General features: G+C 35.0%; 1 long non-coding RNA gene and 1 pseudogene across 1 annotated transcript in view; one reads left to right on the top strand and one right to left on the bottom strand.

Moving 5' to 3' along the window:
• LOC147914396 (uncharacterized) overlaps nt 1-18,374 on the top strand; it is a 61,199-nt gene that overhangs the window by 31,494 nt on the left and 11,331 nt on the right. The window contains exon 2 of the long non-coding RNA XR_015555441.1: nt 15,960-16,079. This is a non-coding gene — a long non-coding RNA (uncharacterized LOC147914396). The remainder of the gene's footprint in view (nt 1-15,959; nt 16,080-18,374) is intronic.
• LOC101399505 (protein PET100 homolog, mitochondrial pseudogene) lies at nt 9,628-9,873 on the bottom strand (annotated as a pseudogene).

Raw genomic sequence — 18,374 nt, 5'->3', positions numbered from 1 at the left:
ACTTAAATAGAATGTGTCAAGACAAAGCTGCCATTTATAGCATATGCACTAGCATTTTTAGAATAACTAACCAATTGCCTTAGTTATTCAGAAAATTGAAGTTAATAGATCATAAAAGTGTTTTCATTATACAAAGCTTTAAAATATATAGCAAAACCCTATAGGTAACTATTCAGATGGTATGAAGAAAAATAATTATGTGAGAATAGTTAAAGATAAGTTCCTGCATTACTTCATGTAAAATATGTTTCTGCATCTGTTTTTTAATGGAAGTTTCTCTTCAAAAGAAAGCAAATTAGATTTTAGAAATAAAATCCTTCTCCCAAAACAATCTAGCTGATCACCATTTGCTGGGATCTTATACTCGATCATGCTTTACAAAACTAAGAACTTTTTTGTGAAGAAAGTAATCACCTCTGAGTCATCTTTTGTGTTAATCTAGATTTCTGTACAATTCTCCTCATTTTTTTTGTTTTTTTGGTCAGGAAGATTGGCCCTGAGCTAACATCTGTGCCCATCTTCCTCCATTTTATGTGGGATGCCTGCCAGAACATGGCTTGATAAGCAGTGTGTAGGTCCGTGCCCGGGATCCGAACCTGCAAACCCTGGGCCACCAAAGCAGAGTGTGCAAACATAACCACTATGCCACCAGGCCAGCCCCTCTATACAATTTCTTACATTCATACAAGATTTTGCAAATTATAAACTTCTTTCACATACATTATCTCATTTAATTGATTTTGCTTTGGAAAAGGTAAAATGTCCAACACAAAGAACTTTTAAAACTCAACGATAGGAAAACGAGCAGCTCAGTTAAAAAATGGACCAAAGACCTTAACAGAGACCTCACCAGAGAAGATACACAGATGGCAAATAAGCATATGAAAAGATGCTCCACATCATATGTCATCAGGGAAATGCAAACTAACAACAATGAGATCCCGCTCTGCACCTATCAGAGTGGCTAAAATCCGGAACACAGATGACACCGAATGCTGACAGAGATGTGGAGTAACAGGAGCTCTCATTTACTGCTGGTGGGAATGCAAAATACTGCTGCCACTTTGGAGGACAGGTTAGCAGTTTCTTACAAAACTAAACATATTCTTACTACACGACTCAGCAGTTTCACTCCTTGGTGTTTACGCAAATGAATTGAAAACTTATGTTCACAGAAAACCTGCACATGGATGCTTATAGCAGCTTTATTTATAATTGCCAAAACCTGGAAGCAATCAAGATGTCCTTCAGTAGGTGAATGCATAGATAAACTGTAGTACATCTAATGATGGAATATTATTCAGCACTAAAAAGAAATGAGCTATTAAGCAATGAAAAGATATAGAGGAAAATTAAATGCATACTATTAAGGGAAAGAAGCCAACCCGAAAAGGCTATATACTGTATAATTCCAAATATATGACATTCTGGAAGAGGCAAAACTATGGAGACAGTGAAAAGATAAGTGGTTGCCCAGAGTTAGTGAGAAGAGAGGAATAAATAGGTGAAGAACAGAGGCTTTTTAGGGCAGTGAAACTATTCTGTATGATAGTATAATGGTGAATACATGTAATTATACATTTGTCCAAACCCACAGAACATACAACACCAAGAGTCAACCCTAACGTAAACTATGGACTCCATGATAATGGTGTGTCAGCGTAGGTTCATCAATTGTAACAAATGTACCAACTGGTAGGGGGATGCTGAGAATAGAGGAGCCCTGAATGTGTGTAGGGAGTGTATGGGAAATCTCTGTACCTTCCACTCAGTTTTGCTGTGAACCTAAAACTGCTCTGAAAAATAAAGTCTATTAAATTTTAAAAAGTAAAATGTAGACTTCTGAGATAGTAGTATAAACAGATCTCTCTAAATTAATTTGACTGCTAATAAAACCCTCTAGAAAAATAAAAAAAATACTAATTATATTATTGTGTAAGAAAATATAAGGGGATACTCTATAATACAGATCATAAGACAGATATGTATATAAAGATAAAATCTATAGATTTATGTGTACTTGTAAGCATAGTTATGTGTTAAGTATGGGTTTGGTGGGTGAGGAGAAAAAACATTAAAAATATAAAGGAGTAAGGATTAAAAGCTGATTATATGCAGGCATATTTCAGTAGCCAGTAGGAATATTGACTCTTTTTGAGCCTGGGAAACTAAATATCAGTGGTTTACTGCTGATCCAATCAGAGAATGGCCTGGTTCATTTTCCTAGGTGGTTTAGCAGAAATTTGCCTACCAAAAGGGAAAGGAGAATTCCAAGTACAATATTAGCTTTTAACTGGTGCTACAGAGAAAGCTTATTCTCCCTACACTGGCAAAGTTAAAGCTGTTCTTTTCAGAAACTCTGGGAAATATATTATCCCTTTTGTAGGAAATAGATACTGTACCCACAGCAGAAGGACGTGCTAATACAGTAGTCTGTCCAGTGTACAAAGGCTTTGCCTTATGCGTTCCTCCCTTGATGTTAGTCAATCTCAACACACTTAGAACATTCTCTGGATAAGGTTATGTTCTATGGCCAGTTTTTTGTTTTGTTTTTTACTCTAAGCAAACCTAACTGAATAAAACAGTATTGATCTCATGACTTCACCTCATTAATACCACATTCTAAACAAGTGAATTAAGTGATTCCAATAAAGTAATTCAGAACATAGACTGGAATGGAAAAAGGGGTCTTCACACTAATGGTTAGTAAACCCAGTCCCTGTTCTGAGTTCTATAACCAAATATGTGAATTATTTTACAAAATGGAGAGCTTAAGGTTCACCTACATATTGAACACAAAAGAATTGATTCAGTGACTTCCACATACACTTATAGCAATATTAATACTGTGCAAGAATTGCAAGTCAGTACACAAAGGAGACCCCTCTCCATCTGAAAAATGATACATTTTAGCCAACTATCTTTTCTGAACCTTTAGAAAAAAATTTGATGAAAAATATTGAATTATTCTACCACAGTTTGTTTTCCTTTTGTAGTCAATTATATCGTGAGGAAAGGGCATATATACATTTATGTTAAATTTAATTTAATTGAAGAAGTAGCATTGTAATAGCTTATACTGAAATTTATTGAATTAACAAGAATTTGTTAAGAAGTGGTGAATCAGGGGCTGGCCCAGCAGCATAGTGATTAAGTTTGTGCTCTCTGCTTCAGTGGCCCAGAGTTCGCAGGTTTGGATCCTGGATGTGGACCTACACACTGCTCATCAAGCCACGCTGTGACAGTGTCCCACACACAAAAAATAGAGGAAGATTGTCACAGATGTTAGCTCAAGGCCAATCTTCCTTACCAAAAAAACAACAAAAAGAAGAAGCTTAGTGAATCCAGCTGGGGGAAAATATTTGCAAATTATATATCCAACAAGGGGTTAATCTCCATAATATATGAAGAATTCACACAACTGAACAACAAAAAAACAAACAACCCAATCAAAAAATGGGCAGAGGAAATGAACAGACACTTCTCCAAAGAAGATATACAGATGGCCAATAGACATATGAAAAGATGTTCAACATCACTAATCATCAGAGAAATGCAAATTAAAACTACCCTAAGATATCACCTTACACTTGTTAGAATGGCTATAATCACCAAGACAAAAAACAACAAACTTTGGAGAGGTTATGGAGAAACAGGAATCCACATTCACCGCTGGGGGGAATGCAAACTGGTGCAGCCTCTGTGGAAAACAGAATGGAGATTCCTCAAAAAATTAAAAATAGAAATACCCTATGATCCAGCTATCCCACTACTGGGAATCTATCCAACAAACGTGAAATCAACAATCCAAAGAGGCTTAGACACCCCTATGTTCATTGCAGCATTATTCACCATAGCCAAGAAGTGGAAGCAACCCAAGTGTCCCTCAACTGATAACTGGATCAAGAAGATGTGTTATATATATACAATGGACTACTACTCAGGCATAAAAAAAAGACAAAATTGTCCCGTTTGCAAAAACACGGATGGACCTGGAGGATATTATGTTAAACAAAATAAGCCAGAGAGAGAAAGACAAACACCGCATGATTTCATTCATATGTGGAATATAAACCAGCACACAGACAGAGAGAACTGTGTGGTGGTTACTAGGGGAAAGGGGGTTGGGGGATAGGCACAAGCAGTGAAGGGAGGCATTTGTATGGTGACTGACAAACAATGTACAACCAAAATTTCACAGTTATAAACTATTAAGACATAAATAGAAAAAAAAAAAGAAGTGGCGAATCAGTCAGGGTACAACCAGAGAACCATAACGGGTATATAAATATTTACATAATTTACACATTCAGTAAATAATTCTAGTTCGGAGTTTTTATTAATTGCTCATACCCAGTTTTAGCATTTATCATCTCTGAAAATATCATTTTAACTTACTTGTTTGTTTATTCACTATCTTCCTTCCTCTGCTAGACTGCAAGGTCCAGGAAAGCAGAAATTATTTAACAATTGCAGTATTCCAAGTGCTTAGGGTGTGTCTAGCGCATATACAATGACTGAAAAAATAAGTATTACATATATTTGCCTAAATACAACATGAAGAATGGATTTAGATCCTTTGGCCCTTTGACGTGAATATATTATTTAGGTTTTAGTTGTTTCCTTCTGTATTTTTTCTCTCTATTTTGCAGGATTATATAGATCAAGGGGAATGAAATTACTATACACCTTAGAAGTGATTGAGTAAGTTCTAAATTGGTAAATGTGCCCCAAGACTGTGATTTAATGCAGTTACTGCTCTGCAGGTAGCTTTTAATGGCTTCCATTCTGTAACTATTAAAGATCATTACTTTGCTGTTTACATATTCCTTTCTAACCACTGAAACTTACAGTTTCTGCTTCCTATTCAAGGCATGTGTATGTGTACAAACATTTGTGTGTGGAATACAGACCCCATTTAGAAAACATTTTCAGATTTAACAGGAGAATTTTTGATATATATTGAATTAATTTAAGCCGTCTTTGTTCTTGATTAGTTCTTTTGTTATGATATTTATGTTGTATATTGATTTATTTAAATAACTTAAAGTGATTTACTAAATAAGAGGATTGAACTGTGTTCCTTGAAAAAATATGAGAAATTAGGTATTTATACAAAGTATAAACAGCTATTGTTAAATCTTATTGAACACATAATTGAAATTGTTTCAGTGTGTATGCCCTGCATGTAAAAATTATTATGTTGCTAGTTTGTTTAAAGAAGAAAATAATCTTATATAATGGAAAGAATATGAAATAGCTTCCATGTTTAGTTTGTTTTAGCTATCTAAATGCTTTTAGACACGTTATGGATTTAATAATCTCTAGTATGTTATTTTATGAAATGATTCTAATCTTAGTCAGCAGAGCAAAAAAGCAAAGACACCACTGAAAACATTTTCCTGATTTAGCAATCTGAGTTGTGACAAGACTTTGGTAATCTAGAAGCTCTACTTGTAAATTTCTAAATTGAGATGACTGTGAAATTAACTGTGCACTGGAAAGGGTGAACTATTTTGGAAATTTACACTGATCATAGTCACTTTTTTTTTCTTTATACATTCAAAATTGATGTTGCTCTCCCAAAGATATTTCCCCCTTGGGTAGAAGAAACCACCTGATTCTACTTTTAAAATTACAAAAACAAGCTTATGTAGCATTCTTAATTAAAAGCAAAGATGAAAGGGAAAGACCATAAAGTGTTGTTTGCTGTTACATGCATCAATGTGTTTAAGGGTTAGCAAGCCAACAATAATACCAAAAAGTGAAAAAAAAAAAATTAACAAAGAAAATTTACCCAAAGAGTATGTTTCAGCATGGAAGGTATGGAAAACAATACCAAGCTTTTGGTAATTCTTGAACTAACAGCATTTTGCTGAAGCACACATTTTGAGATTACAAATTCTCCACTGGCAGGATTCTTCATAAACTAGACATAGGTGAAAGAAAGGGTATAATCTAGATGGAATTCATGTGAGGACATGTAAATATCTTCATGATATAACTGACTGTGGAAAAAAGTAAGTCAAACTTTGAGCTTTGCAATGGTTTATAGTGTGCCAAATATGAAAAACTAGTATATAGATTACACAGGTACACAAAAGCTGGTGGACTTGAAGGGAGATGTAAGAGTAAATTCTGAGAAGAAGGATGTTAAAAACATAGTTGCTGGGGCTGGCCCCGTGGCATAGTGGTTAAATTTGGCACGCTCCACTTCGGCGGCCTGGCTTCACAGATTTAGATCTGGGCGCAGATCTACACCACTTATCAGCCATGCTGTGGTGGTGACCCCATATAAAGTAGAGGGAGGTTGGCACACGTGTTAGCTCAGGGCTAAATCTTCCTCAGCGAAAAAAACAAAACAAACAAAAACAAAAATCAAAACATAGTTGCTGTATCTCTCCATTTGCTCCCGTCAAAATACACAGAGCAGCTTTAGAGAACAATTATCAGGTATCCATTGATAGATCTTCTACTTCCAGCCAAGACAAAGTAATAGAACTTGGATTCCCTCCCCAAAAAGTGAAACCTAGGCTAAGTATGATGAAACGCTGTTTAAGTATAATGAAACAATGTTTTCAGAATTTAAACCATAGGCAATATAGAACCATGATCGCTAAGAGAAGGGAAAACAAAGTGAGCCCAACAATTGTCTCAATTTGCTTTCTACAGAGAGTTTCCAGGTTGCATCATGGGGAGAGGGAATGAGGCAAAATACTGAAGTTTCTCTAAGTTGCAGAGAACAAACTTGGAGCCCAAGTAGACCAATATGGCTAGTATTTACAGGGCAGAATATTGTAGAAAAAAATTATAGAAAAAGAGAGCTCCAGAGTTCTGCAGAAGGTTCCCCTTGATATTTAAAAGAGTGCTGATTAGCATGTGTGTGAGGAAACTACCTAAGACAGTAAATGAATCTATTAAAACCGGCAGAGGGAATAATTCCTGGAGCCTCCACAGGGCTGGGAATTTATGTTCCCACCAGCCAGACTGGAAAATCTCATAATACACAGAACATTGAGTGGAGTCATCAGAAGGGTAGACCTCATTTAGGGGGACAAAATTTGCTTTAGACCACAAGTTGCCCTGGTCCCCTCTAACAAAACTTAAAAGAAAGACTCAAGAGTCTGGCCCCATGGCCTAGTGGTTAAGTTCAGTGTACTCTGCTTCAGCAGCCCAGATTCGTGGGTTCATATCCTGGGAGTGGACCTACACCACTCATTAGCCATGCTGTGGTGGCAACCCACATACATAATAGAGGAAGATTGGCACAGATGTTATCTCAGGGCTAATCTTTCCTAAGCAAATAAAAAAAAAAAGAAAGAAAGACTCAAGAGAAAGACACTGTTTCCAGGTAACTTAACTGTGTCCCAGAACAAGACTCAAGAATATGAATAGGAATAATAATGAATAACGAAGTTTCAAACATTCAAACAAGGTAAAATGTACAATGTCCAGCATCCAATAAAAAATTACCAGTCATGCAAAGAAGCAAGAAAATTTGATTTATAACGAGGATAAGATTTAATCCGTGGAAACAAACTGCAAAATGACACCCCTGATAGAATTAGTAGGCAAGGACATTAAACAGTAGGTATAACTCTACTACTTCTCCATGCATTCCAAAAGTATAGGGAAGATTAAGTATGCTAAATAGAGACACGAAATATTTTAGAAAGACTCAAGTCAAACCTCTAGAGATGAAAAATGCAAGTTTGCATTGAAAATTTAATAGAATATTAGACACTGTAGAAGAAAAGATTAGTGAACATGAAGACTCAGGGAAAGAAACTATCCACAAGGAAACAGAAAAAAAAAAGGAACCTGAAGTAAATGAACGAACCATCAGTGAGCTGTGGGAAAATGTCAAGAAGATTAATATGTGTAATCAGAGTCCCTAAAGGAGAGGTGGGGGTAGGATGAAAGGCAAAGAATATGAAGAAGTAATAATTGAAATTTTTCTAAATTTGACAATAATTGTTAACTGACAAACCCTAGCAACTCAACAAACCCTAATACAATAAATACAAAGTATACCAAGTTACTTCATAATCAAATTGCTAAAATGAATGACTAAAGAGAAAAATCTTAAAAACAGCCGGGAAACCAAAAGACACCTTACATACCAGGAAAAAATTAACGGTAACAGGAGACTTCAAAGACAGTGCAAGGACTGACAAGAGAAACCTTGCCAACTAGAATATTATAACCATTTAAAATATCTTTCAAACTCAAAATAAAGACTTTTTCACACATACAAAAACAAAAACAAAAAATCAGCAGTGAAAACTGCACTTAGAAGTAATGTTAGAGGAAGTCCTTTGGGCAGAAGGAAAATAACACTTGATGAAAATCTGGATTGCACAAAGAAATGAAAAGCAGAGGAAATGGTAACCATATGGGTAACCATAAAAGACTTCTTTTTCTTTAAATGTCTTTACAGTGTAATTGACCATTTAAAGAAGAAAAAAATATGTTCTGATTTCGATAACACATCTAGAAGTAAAATGTATGATAACAATAGGACAAAAGTAAGAAGGGAAAAATGGAAGTATTCTCTATGGTTCTTGTACAATATGTGAAGTGGTATATTCTCCAGTGAAAATAAACTATGGTAAATTACATGATTATACTACAAACTGTATAGCAATCACAAAAAATTATTGTAGGTAAAAACTAACATAGAAGATAAGATTTGAATTTCAAAAGAATGAGAAATAGAGTATCAAAGATTCAAAAGAAAAAACCAAGAATTTGTTAGGTTTAAACCCAACAATGTCAATGATTATGTTAATGTAAAAGGCCAAAATACTCCATATAAATGGCAGAAATTGTGAGGTTGTAAAAAAATAGATTAAAAGTAACGAATGTAAAAAGATATACCATGTTAATGCTAGTTAAAATAAGGATGGAGTGGCTATATTAATATCAGATGAAGTAGATTTCAGAGCAAAGTACATTACCAGGGATAAAGAGGGTCATTTAATAATCATAAAGTGGACATAAAAATCGTAAACATTTATACACTTATTAAATAAATTTATTGAATACATGAAGCAAAATTTGCTTGAACATACTTAACGGTGAAAGACTGAATGCACTTTTCCTAACGTCGTGTGTAAGGTAAGGTTGTCTGCTCTCATCACTTCTATTGCACATTTTTCTAGAGGTTATAGTGAGTGGTATAAGGCAAGAAAAAGAAATAAATATTATTCACATAAGAAAGGAAGAAGTGAAACTCCCCATGTTCACAGACCAGTCTATATAGAAAAGTCTATAGAATCTAGAGAAATGCTACTAAAGGCAATAAGCAAATTTGAATCAATATAAAAATCACTTGCATTTCTATATACAAAAAAAAATTTAAACATAGAAAAAGCATAGTTCATAAGAGAAGAAAATATATAATCTGGGTTTCATCTAAATTAAAAACTTCTGCTCTTTGAAAGTCACTGTAAAACAATGAAAATACAAGCCACAGACTGGAAGAAAATATTTACAAACCGTATATCTGACAGCAAACTTGTATCCAGAATATATTAACAACTCTGAAGACTCAATAGTGAGAAAACAAACAATTCAATTTTTTTTTTTTTTTAACAAGGTAGTGTTATTTTGTGGGTAGAGGGACTAGGATTCAAGCACTTGGAGGCCTCGGGAGCTCTGCCAGGCAGCTTGAAGGAGCTTCTGCTCCTGCTGCTTCCATATCCTCTCTTTGAAGTCTTCCAGCTCTTGGGACTAGCCCTCCTTCTCAGGTGGTCACAGCTCCCTCTTGCGCTGTATAACATGGTCCTCAAACCATTCAACCTGATTAGCAATCCAGAACACAGCCAAAAGGAAGATGAGGTAGAAAGTTACCCGAAACATCTCCAGCTTCAGGCCCTCAACTCAGGAACCACCAGATGCTTTACATCTCAAAAGTATCTCAAGGCAGCTTTACCTTTGGATCCTGTAGAGTTAGAGTAACTTTTTTTTTGCAGTAAGGAAAAAAAATTTTGATGAAAGATGAATTTGGATATTTATGTCCTGTTCTTTTTGGAAAATTAGAGGTTACAACCAAGACAGCTGAAGGAAAAGCAAATGCACACATCATTGAAACAAAGTCAGCCAGGGTCCTCTGAACCTCTGCTGTTTGCAGTGACTTCTGTGGACAGGCAACGGGATTTGATAGGTTGAGGAGGAAGACGACATCCACAATACCAAGGCTGTCATTAGTTTTTCTCTGAAGTGACTGAAGGTAGAAATGGGCCAGTGGTCAGGACCAACTGGGCCCTTCCCTGGCCACTCTCATACTGCTGCTGGGGCTTCCTCCTTTCTTAGTGGTTGTAAATACCTCATCATTTCTCCTTACTTTTTCTCAACCATCAGCTGCTATCACACAGGTACTGTAGCTGCCAGTGTTTTGTACCCTCTATCTCAGACGTTGTTCTTCATTGAATACCTTTTCATTTAATTTTGCTTTAGAACTTGTCCATGTTTTCTTCTGGGGGGTGATGAGGCAGTACATTTTGCCACGTCATAAGCTAACAGTCAGCAAGTAAGTCTTGGTCACTCAGATGTCACATCTGTGAAATGGAAGCATAATATATGACCAGGTGTTGTGCAGATTAAATGAAAATAGTGTATATAATACAGTTCTTATTATGGATGTATATAGAAGATCTCTGCTTGTTCCAAATTCTTATCTAAAAGGAAAGTTGACTTGGTCCTATAGGTTAAGATCAGTAGACCCATTCAGAAAATACTTCACAAAGTTTGTTGCCTGAAACAATAGTTTAAAAGACCAACCACTACAAGAGGAATGATTTATCAAATAAGGCTGGGGACGCTCCTTTTGGTATATGGTTCAGGGAATCACAGTGCGTGTGGGCATTTTAAAAGACCTCTGCTCTTCTCTATATAAATTCATTTGATTTTGTTAGAGCCAGTGTTTGCCAAATTTATGTGACCTTTGGATGTATTTTTCACATAACATCTTTTAACGTCACTACAAATTGGGAACATTTATTAAGAAAGGCACCATTGGAAATTCCTTTTGATTTATGAGATATTATAGGGAAAAAAGAAGGAAAAGAGAGAAATACGTCAGAAAGTTTTCTGAATGGTTTTTCATATTTCTAACCTAAAATATTCTTTGTGCCTTTGGAAAAATAACCTTACATTTCTGGTCCTGAGTGTCAGTTCTAAATTAACACCAACTTGATCACCTTGAGGTAAATCTAAGTTTTCAACTACCTAGTGTTATATGGTTCTGTGCCCTGTATAACGTTGAGCTTAGAGATTTTAAAAGCCATCATGGAGAAGATGAATACCAAAAAAATGCAAACTATAAAATATTTATATTTATCTAAAAACTAGTTTGAGGAAAAAAAGATAAAGTCACACTAATCTCCCAGGTAAAGGTGTAGATAAGAAGAACCAAATAAAAGGGTTTTATTGAAGGTGACAAAAATAGCATGATTTAGTAACTGAATCATAAAACCTTGAGACAAAGTCACTATGGCTTTCCACTTCCCCACTGAAAAAGTATCCTAGAGGTAAAAGTGTGATCCTTGGAGTTTATATTCTGATTTTGTCACTTATTGGCTGCTTGACTCTGTTTAATGATTGTAGTCTGAAGTGTCTCTTGCACAAGATGGTAATAATAACACCACACTTTGGGGGCAGGTCAAGACTCAAGTACAGTGTCTGACCCAGGGTAGGACTTGATAAATGCCAGTTGGTTTCCCTTCCTAATGATGTTCAAAATTGCAGCATTATACTAATTGCAAATTTTCAATCTAGTCATAAAATATCAAACCATGACAATATATTTTGAAAGACTATACATAAAACATAACATTTCTCTGATGGGCTTTAGCTAAGCAAAACAAATGTGAAAGGAAAAAATGTTTTTAAAGCTCATGGAATTTAAAACAGCGTTTAGACAACTGACAAAAATGATAGATATTTCAAAACACAAATTTTCTTTAAAAATGTAGGAAAATAGAGATGACTCAGATGCAATGGGATCACTAGAGTTATCTGTGTATTTGGTGAGGTTTAAAAAGGCAACAGTAAATATCTAAATCTGGTTACTTTTGATTTTTGTAAATAAAAGACATATATCTAGTAGACTATACTTATATGTAAAGACAGAATCATCTTCTGTTCTAGAACAAAATAAAGGATTTTATAGATTTAGATACACAAAAGATAAATTTTTATGAAATGACGTATTCCAAGTTTGAAAACCTAGCATTGTGCAATTCATCTTCCTAAATAACTATTGGCTAAATAAATAACAGCTGCAGTGAATTCTTCTTCCTATCATCTCCAAACCAGACAAAACTCTTTAAACCACTTTTTAAATTGCATGAAACATAGGCAAATTTTGTGTTAGATTTTCATATTTAGAACTGGACATCCTGTAGCAACCTACAGATGGCAGGTTATTTAAGCATATTACTACCATTAAGCTAACATGGACATAGCAGTTCAGAGATGAGCTCTTAAGTCAGACCTCCAAATATCATCCTACAGGTCACTAAATCACTCTTCATTATCTTCAGTTTTTCATATACTTTCTTTTCTTCAGTTTGGAGTACTTTTATTGACTTTTTTCAAATTCTTATATCCCTTCTTCTGGAGTGTTTAAATTACTGTTGAATTACTATTAACCCCATCCCTTCATTTATCATTTCAGATTTTGTGTTTTCCAGATCTTGAATTTCTGTTTGGTTTTTTCTCTTACTTTCCATTTGTATACCCAATTTATATTTGATTTTTATTTGCATTTCCTGATTGTTCACCCATTATGTTTTTTTTCTAATTTTCTTTTAGATGATTGAATGTATTTTTTAATGTTTTCATTGCTACTTTGAATTCCTTATCCTCTAATTCCAATGTCTCTGTCATCACTGCCTCTGTTTCTGTTAATTGCTTATTATCTTGGTTATCAGTCACCTTTCCTGCTTAGCCTCATGTTTGGTAACTTTTTATTGTATACTGGACCCTACGCCTGCTATTTTATTGTGTCTGGATTTTGTTTTCTTCCATATAAGAGTGTTAATTTATCTTTTCTTTCTGGCATTTAATTTTCTGAAGGATCAGCTTTATTCTGTCAAGGCTTGTTTTTAGGTTTGGTTATGGTAGCTCTGGAGTAGTTCCACTCCTAAGTATAGTTGTTTTTGAGGGAGAGGGAGGTCTTGACTATGTGCTTCATATATTTACCAGGGTCTGTTGACCTTGGCTACTCTGACTGTTTAGAACTTCCGTTTCTCCCCGTGCTGTATGACCTCTGAATCTCTTGTCAGCTCCCAGTCCTCTCTCCTTCCAGGAGCTGATTTCGTCCAGGTCTCATGGCATCTTGTTCTAAGCATCATACGTATATGGTAAAAGACTCAAAGGGATCCTTATGCAGAGTTCTAGAGTGGCTTGCTTAGTCACTTCTTTCCTTTTTGTTATCACTATACCTCAAATTGTCAGCAGCCCCAAACTGTCAGTTTAGTCTACTCTGCCTAGTGGGATCACCTCTGTCTGTAAAGTGCTCCAAGGTCAAAACAAAAAAAAAAAAAACAGGGTGAATATGGACCTCTTCTCATATGTTTGCCGTCTCTCCAGGATCACAGCCTTGGGCTAGCTATTGTCTAATGCCTGAAAATAGGTGCTTCATCTATTTTATAATAATTATTTATGTTGGGTAGATATCAGAAGTCCCTCAAAATTCTTGCAAGATTGCTAATTTGATATTTTTGTAGAAGAGAAAAGCGGGAAACGAAAAACAATATGAAGTTTCCAATGCCAAAGTGAAACCAGGTGTCCTAACAGGATTTAGAATGAGGTTCCATCATTAAATAGCTCAAGAAGAAAGCACAGTGCCCTAGACTGAACCTTGTCCTCTCAGCAAAGTTAAAGAATGGTTCCTCCAAGTGTTTCCTTTTATTAGAGTAACTGGCGCAAATGTACCACTGACCTAGGCAATAGGATTAACAAAAAGAGATAAATTATGGAAACTTGTATTTTTATCTAAAATTTTTGAAGAGAGTGTGTGTCTTAAAGGAGTAAACAATACAATTATGATATTTCCACCCTACAACATTAGCACCTATTAATATTTTTATGATTGACCTACTGCTTTGCATGTATACGCCTATCCCCCTAGCTGTCCGTAAATTCTTGGAGGGCATTTGCATTTTTTAATTCATCTAAATATTCCTAATACCTAGTCTATAGCCTGGTATACCAAATGCTTTTTAAATGAAAGAATGATTGCATTTAGATTTACTTTGTTTCAAGAGAGATGTTAACTTTGTATTTGATGTGAATAACTAATAATGGCTAACACACAGTGAATGCTAATAATGTGCTTGTCACTTTTCTAAGTATTTGTATTTAATTTACATTTAAACCTTATAATAATCTTATTAGAAGGGCACACAAGCATAGAACAGTTAAGTGACTTGCCCAATGTCATGCAACTAGTGAATAATGGAGATGAGATGCAAACTCGAATAGTCTGACACAAAGCTCTTTACCAGTGTGGTATGCTGTGTCTCAAGCAAGAGAACAGGATATAGTCATTAAAGAATTCCCATGATAAAAGTGCACTAAAATACTGCTCCTTCTGTGTTGAATACTAAAAGTTCCTAAAGGAGATTTTAATGGGGGTAAATAAGGAACATTAAAATCCGTTTTTCAGTAACTTGGCAATAAACCTATCAAAAAGCAGAGGCTGGTGTGTGTTCAGAGAACTTTGCATTATGACTGAAATCTGCGGACTAAAGTGGAAAATGTTTTTGTAGGCAAGAGAGAGGTTTTGTAAAACCTAACAATTTGACATGAGTTGGGAGAGGTGGGCAGTAAGGGGCAGAGGGAAACTTCAGAGTTTATGCCACCTACGCATCTATTAAGAAAGCAGGCGTCTTTGGTGTTGGGAAGTTATCAGTACGTATTTGAAAAATGAATGGGTGTTGTTTCTTCACAGTTATTTTATTTTTACTCTAAAAGTTTGAGTCCTTCCGTATTTCTGTTACAATAATATCTACTTAGAATGGTTTTCTAATGACATCAATAAGTAAGTGCCCTTCCTGACTTTGGACCCGGTGTGTGGAAATACAGAAGCTTGCGTAGCTTCAAAAATTAAAGTGAAGAATTTTACAAATAAACTTTCATCATTCCTGTCATTTTTATGGAACCTAATCTGGTAAAGGAGGATATTGCAGCTAAATGACTGACAGGGATAGTGTCTTTTTTAATTGGCACTGGGCAGTTTATCAGACTCTGATGTCAGGGACGCTCCATTAGGCTGTGAGAAAGTGATTGGTGGGATAACATTCAACTGAAAATCTCTGTGGATGGTAGTTCATGCCACCATTACATCAACTTAATGAATGAGGCCAGTAGCGTCCTCCTCTTCCTTGAAGGAACACATCCATCATGGAACAAAAGATTCCCCAGTGCCAATACGATGTCATGTTTTTTCTTCTTAGTCTGTGTGAGGAGAAAAAGATTTCAGAGCCCAAACTGAGAAAAGTACAGACATCCTCATCCCATGGAAAATAATTGCCTGGACCATATCAGCTCATTACTTTTATTATATCTAGAAGATTATTTACATGGAAATAACCATACCTTAGCCAAATGCTAGACTGTTTCATGTCTTGTTCTTGGAATAGATGAACAATAGTGAGGTTTGAAAAACTGTATAAACTTAATTGGTGTCATTGCTATGCCTCTTAGTATAGTATCTGAATGTAGCCAGTAAAATCTTGAAAATGTAATAACCAACCAAAATCAGCAAAGATATTTCCTACTATTTTCACAAACTTCTGTGTCTAGTTCTACATTTCTAAGAAAAACAAAAGAAAGGATGGGCTGGAGTTTCCTTTCCATCTGTATTTTTTATTCTATTTTTTCTTTCTTTTACTTTCTTATTCCTCCTTTCGCTCTTTGATTTTTTTTTTTTTTCATCTCCTTCACAGCGCTTAAGAAAACCTCCCAGAGATTACAGGCTTTGAGCACAATGTGAATGAAAGGCCTGACTTGAAACTGACATGGCAAATCTTTATTGAGGGAAACTGCTCACCACAAAAAGGGGATGTGTAAGTATGCTTTATTTTGGAAAAGAAAAAAAGTGCCACTTATTCCTGACGAAGTGTGATCCATACATTATTACCTTGGCATCTTGATCTGGCCCAGATGAATTCTTTCAACTCTTGCACTCCAGATCACATATTTTACATTAGCAGTTTTAACTCACCACACCATCTGTTTTTATCGACATCTAACTACACAGATGTACAGTTGATGCGAAAATGTTCAAAATCAGCTTATTCTGTATCATATTCACCTATTAATACCAATGAATATTATATTAATGTTTACTTTTCATTTGGTTTTAATCTTTAAATATTTTATTGTTATTACTATCATCTTGGTTTAAATGTTACTAGATTCAAATTATCCTGGCAGTTATCTCAGTATTAAAAAGATTCACTCCAAATCCAAAATTCATGCATTCTATATGGTATTCAAAATTATTTTTGGATAGCAACTATTCAGTAATAGAAAAAAAAGATTTGAAAGTATGTTTTTAATCTTCTGTCAGAAATGGTTCTACCTTGGATAGCTCAAGGTTATTTTTTCCGTATTTCATTTTATTTATTTTTTTTTAATTTTTACTGCTGGTAAGCTCTTCTATCAAGAATCAGTGGTTAATGAAAAATAAACCACCAATGGAGTCTTGCCAGAAAAGTTGATGTTAGTTTCTTAGAATGGATGTGAGCTACTGTTGTTCAAGCCAAGGTGATTTCTTTTTCTTTTTATCCTTTTTTCCTTTCACTATCCACACAGCACATACTAGTCACATAGTCAAAGTAGAAATTTCATGTTCAGATAAAATAAGTTAAAAGAGAAAGTTATGAATTTTTGGTGGACTTATTTAATTATGATAAACAACACTCATTTTCTATGAATTTTGCTTCCAAATTTTGTATTCTCTCAATGACATCATGTAAAACCTTTATTTAGAATTTACTGTATTAATATGTAATGACTTCAGGCACTTAGAATTACAAAAGATACAATTCCAGCCGTTTGCAGTTCATAGAGTCTAAAATACATCATACTGAGTGCAGATTTCAAGCTTATCGTGATCTTTCTCAATAATTTCGACCGTTTTTGTAATAATTTTCCTTGCCTGAAGGACTGGCTGGGCCTGATATTTTTTCTATGCTGGCCATTACCATTTGTCACATTAGGGAGAAAAAATTAAATAGACTAAAGCAAGGGTTGGTAAACTACAGCCCAGAGGTGAAATCCTGGCAGCCACCTGTTTTATTTTTCCAGTTTTATTGAAATATAATTGACCTGAAACATTGTGTAAGTTTAAGGTGCACAGTATGATGATTTGATATGCGTATACATTGCAATGTGATTACTGCAGCAAGGTTAGTTAACATCTCCATCACCTCATCTAATTTTTTTGTTTTTAAATTTGTAGTGAGAACATTTGACATCCATACTCTTAGCAACTTTCAACTATGTAATAGAGGATTATTAAATATAGTTTCCATGCTGTATATTAGATCCCCGGATCTTAGTCATTTTATAACTGAAAGTTTGTACCCTTTGACCTACATGTCTCCATTTCTCCCACCCCCTAGCCCCTGGGAACCACCATTCTACTCCCTGTTTCTATGAGTTTGACTTTTTTAGATTCCACGTGTAATGGAGATCATGCAGTATTTGTCTTTGTCTGATTTATTCCACTTAGCATAATGCCATCATGGTCCCTCCATGTTGCCACATGTCACAAGATTTCCATTGTTTTTACGGCTGAATAATAATCCATTGTATGTGTGTGTGCATGTGTGTGTATCACATTTTCTTTCTCCTTTCATCCACCAACGGACACTTAGGTTTTTTTTGTGGCTTGGCTATTGTGACTAAAGCTTCAATGAATGTGAGAGTGCAGACATCTCATTGAGATAATGATCTTGTTACTGACCTTAGAGGAAAGATTTAAAGCTTTCACCATCGCGTATGTGAAGTGACATATATGGCTTTTATTATATTGAGCTATGCTCCTTCTATACGCAATTTGTTGAGAGTTTTTATCATGAAAGGCTGCTGAATATTGTCAAATGTTTTTTCTGCTTCTATTGAGATGATTGCATGATTTTTATCTTTTATTCTGTTAATGTGGTGTATCATAGTTATTGATATGCATATTTTGAGAGATCCTTGCATCTCAAGAATAAATCCCACTTGATCATGGTGTATAATCCTTTTCATGTGCTATTGAATTTGGTTTGCTAGTATTTTGTTAAGGATATTTGTATCTATATTTATCAGGGATATTGGCCCATAATTTTCTTTTTTTTTTTAGTATGCTT

The sequence above is a fragment of the Ceratotherium simum genome, chromosome 20 (assembly GCF_057802395.1).
Source record: "Ceratotherium simum simum isolate JZ-2026a chromosome 20, ASM5780239v1, whole genome shotgun sequence".
Taxonomy (NCBI): domain Eukaryota; kingdom Metazoa; phylum Chordata; class Mammalia; order Perissodactyla; family Rhinocerotidae; genus Ceratotherium; species Ceratotherium simum.
Note: the sequence above shows the minus strand (reverse complement) of the source record. Positions and strands in the feature narration are given on the sequence as shown.